Source organism: Rhinolophus sinicus, linkage group LG09 (genome assembly GCF_036562045.2).
Source record: "Rhinolophus sinicus isolate RSC01 linkage group LG09, ASM3656204v1, whole genome shotgun sequence".
Lineage (NCBI taxonomy): Eukaryota > Metazoa > Chordata > Mammalia > Chiroptera > Rhinolophidae > Rhinolophus > Rhinolophus sinicus.
Window position 1 is genome coordinate 56062632 of NC_133758.1, and position 3684 is coordinate 56066315.

At 37.9% G+C, this 3684-nt stretch overlaps 1 pseudogene; it reads left to right on the forward strand.

Annotated features, from left to right (window-relative positions):
- Positions 1 to 2381: 2381 nt before the first annotated feature.
- LOC141573040 (vomeronasal type-1 receptor 3-like) lies at positions 2382 to 3306 on the forward strand (annotated as a pseudogene).
- Positions 3307 to 3684: the final 378 nt, after the last annotated feature.

Genomic DNA, 3684 nt, shown 5'->3' on the forward strand with positions numbered 1-3684 from the left:
ACTATGGTCTCACTGGAGGCTGGGTTCACCGGACGTCCGACCTGCTGTCCGTTTTTCTGCCAACTCTCCTCCACTCTCCTCGACTCTCCTCCGCTCTCCTCAGCAATCCTCGGCTCTTTTCGGCTCTCCTCCGTAGCCGCAACACTTACATTAGCGGATAATTGGCTAACTGGCTACAGCTGACGGCCATCCACCACCCGAGCCAGCACCCTTCCACGTGAGGCCGAGAGCCTGTAAACTACTTTCTGGGGCTCTGTCCCCACACTTATCTGTTGCATTATTTTCATCAATAAAATATTATAAGAACAGAAAACATGTCTGTCTTTTTCATCATTGTAGCCTCAGCCCCTCATACAAGTCCTGGTGCCCAAACAGATGCAATTGAACCTAAATGTCCTGCAATTGAACCTAAATGTCCAATATTTGGGATTTCATATACATACTGTAGTACAATCCCATGATGAAACATTTTCAGACATTAAAATAGATGTAGCAAAGGAATAACTAGTGCCAAGGAACCAGAAGTTACAGTCTATCCATCTTGTTTTTTCAGCCCTTCCCTGTACCTTGGCATTGAGAACTTTTCCCCTGCCAGTCCCAACTTCTATGAGGTCACTGACTCAGTACTGTCACAGTCACATGGATTCAGGATCTTAATGATTTGTTAACCAGTAAGAAATAATGAAAATAGATGAACATAAACTAGTTTAATGAAGTTACAAAGATAACTACAAAATGAACTAAATGAGCTCAGGAGAAATGAAATTAATAAAGATAAAAGCAGAAATTGATTAATTACAAAGCAATAAATAGGCAATTGGGAAATAGAATCAAAACTGTTTCTTTTGCAAAAATCAATAAGATAGATAAGTTTCTGGCAAGTTTACAAGACAGAGAGAAAGAATATAAAATACAGTATTGGAAATGTGAAAAACAATCACAGATATAAAATAGAACTAACAATTGAGAATAATTTGTTTAGCTGTAGGCAAACATTTTTTTTAGAGTTTCTACCTCTCTGCTTACATGACCCATCTGTTCTTGCATGTTGTCCTCTTTTTCCATTAGAGCCCTTAGCATATTGATCATAGTTGTTTCAAATTCCCAACCTGATGATTCCAACATTTCTGTCATATCAGAGTCTGGTTCTAATGTGCGTTCATCTCTTCAAACTGTGTGCTTCTGTTTTATTTTTTCTTTTAGTATGCCTTGTAATTTTTTGTTGAAAGCTGGGCATAATGTACTAAGTAAAAAGAACTGAGGTAAATAGGCCGTTAGTGTGAAATTTTATGTTCATCCAGCTAGGGGTTAGGCTGCGTTTACTGTTTGCTCTAGCTGTAGGTGTCAGAGGTTAAAATTTCCTCTGGTGTCCTTTTTTTTGTCTCTCCTGTTGTACAGGAGCCCTACTGATGTGCTGGTGAGGTGTGGAATGGGTAAACTTTCTATAGGCCTGTGATTAGGTCTCAGATTTTTAGTGAGCCTGCGCTCTTTGGCTGTGTCCCTCACTATTCCTTCTCGGTTGTTTTATCCCCCTTCGGTGAGAGGAAAGCTAGAGAGGGCTGGAGCTGGGTATTTCCCGTCCTGCTAGACAGTTAGTTTCTGTTAGTTTCACTAAAGGACAGGCCTTAATAAGAATTGAGTGTTCTGGATGTATTTCATATGGTTGCTTTTTCCCTCCCCCTGCCAGAAGCACAGGGGATTTTTCTCCCATCTTCACTGTGAAAGTCTGGTGAAGTTTCTGGAAGCAAAATTCACAAAGGTATGCAGACCACCTCTCTAAGACTGGCCCCCTAAAGATTTTACTGAACTCCAGCAATTTGTCAATTATAATTCAGGTTTTCCAATCCAAGCACCACTGGTTCCCATGAGGTTTCTGCTTGGAGGTTTTTATTCTGGTAACTTGTGGTTCTCTGTATTTCAATCTCTCTCTCTCTCTCTCTCTCTCTCTCTCTCTCTCATTTTGAGGGCACTGGTTCACCTTATGATCTCAATTCTCTGACAGATCTAAGAAGAGTTGTTGATTTTCAGTTTGTTCAACTTTTTATTTGTGAGAATAGAGTGACAACTTCTTCCAAACTCCTTATGCTGGAATAGAAACTGCAAGTCCCCAAACATTTTAAGTCTATATACAATTAAATTTTTCATGGAAAATAGAAATGACCAAGAAGTGGTAGACAAACCCTGGAGAGTGGAGCCTGGGGGAAAAGGGCCAGGCCTCCCAAATTCCCGACCCAAGGTAGACGGGACTATAAGGGTCTTTAAATCTTGGCTTTGGGTCGCACTAGCCATTTTCAGATCTCAGGAGGCATGTCCTGCTCTCCCCAGAGCCTTATTATGATGTGCTGGCCTTGGTTTGAAGATCTAAGAGAGACTGAAAGACAATGATTTCCAGTGACATAATTTTTTGGATCTTCACCTTTCAAACTTGTATTGGTTTCATGGGGAATTACTTTTTATTTACATTATATATGTACACCTTCTTAATCCTCCCCCATAAGAAGCTTGTAGATTTGATTCTTGCCCACTTCACTTTGGCTAATGCCCTGACACTCATATTCAGAGGGGTTCCAAATATAATGTCATATTTTGGAATTAGGCCCAAGATGGGTGATATTGGATGTAAAGAGTGCTCTATATTCAAAGAGATATTCGAAGTATTTCTCTGTATACAACATGCCTCCAGAGTACATTTCAGGTGCTGACTATGACTCCAACTAATTGTAAATGGGCCTGGCTCAAAAACAAAATCATTACATTCATTAAATCCTCTTTACTTTTCTTCTGGTTCATCAACATGGTCATCTATACTGTGGTCATCTTAAAAACTGCGGCCAACAGGAATACCACTAATGCTAGACTTGGGTATTATAGTCCTTATTGTAGTCAGTACGTACAATCACTGTCTAGCAGTAACATTTCTAAGTACAGTATTCATCTGACATTTCTACCTTCTTTCTCTAGTAATACTCAATAGTATGTACATGGTGAATTCCTTTTGAGACACCACAAAACAGCTCAGCATGTCTGCAGTACCATCTGTTCTTCACAGTACTCTCTTGAAAACAAAGCTACCCATGTTATTCTCATACTGGTGAGCTGCTTTGTTTTCTTTTACTGGACTAACACCTTTCTGTTTATTGAAATTTTACAAATAAGAAAAATTGACAACTGGAGAACTTTGGTAACTTTATTTCATCATGTTATTCCATCTGTCCTTTCTTACTGATTAAAAATGAAAATAGAATTTCCAGAATGAATTTTGGCAAAACAAGGTTCAGAATTTTTTTCTTAAAGAAAATTAAATGATCATATGAACACTACTTAGCATTCTTCTTCACCACAGTAATCATTTGAATGAGTACAAAGTAACATGTTTATTAATGGCTTGAGTGATAGTTTCAGTCCCCATTGTACTGAGTTAATCAAAGAAATACTTATTATCAATTTATGAAACATTTTAGACATATAAATGTAAAGTTTAGATTTTGATGCTATGTATATAAAGTTTCAAACATTATAAAACAATAACACATGTAATGTAGACTGTTTCGTAGCATAGAAATATTATTGAATCATAAATTTACAAAAATCGATAAATCACCAAAAGGATAGTCGTTATTTTGGGGTGCAAGCTAAGTGATGAAATATGAGAGGTATGATTGAAAAATATGGTGAATGTTTAAA